Raw genomic sequence first — 398 nt, forward strand, 5'->3', positions numbered from 1 at the left:
CCAAAGACCTCCTCTAACTCTCAACTACGACCTTCACATTCCCTTTATCATATACCAAAGCTTGGCAGTACGCATGTATATCAAAATAATAATAAGAAAAAGTCGTTATTGAATATCTACTTGTCGCCGTCTATCCTTTTTCATATCTAATATCTATCCACCGGCGATAGATAGCAACGCTACCTTGCATAATGCATGCATGTTCTGCACCCAATATCCAATACTTGTTGCCATGGAAACCTGATGATCTTATCCCGAGTGAAAATTTATACGGTTATAAAATCTGTCGATATCTGCTTGCTGTGAAATTGTCACTGCTTCTCCCGCCGCATCTCCCTGCAGCATCCGGCGCTCCTCATCTCGGGCGGTGATTCTCGCTCTGTCTGGCCTTTTATACT

The sequence above is a fragment of the Penaeus monodon genome, chromosome 33 (genome assembly GCF_015228065.2).
Source record: "Penaeus monodon isolate SGIC_2016 chromosome 33, NSTDA_Pmon_1, whole genome shotgun sequence".
Taxonomy (NCBI): domain Eukaryota; kingdom Metazoa; phylum Arthropoda; class Malacostraca; order Decapoda; family Penaeidae; genus Penaeus; species Penaeus monodon.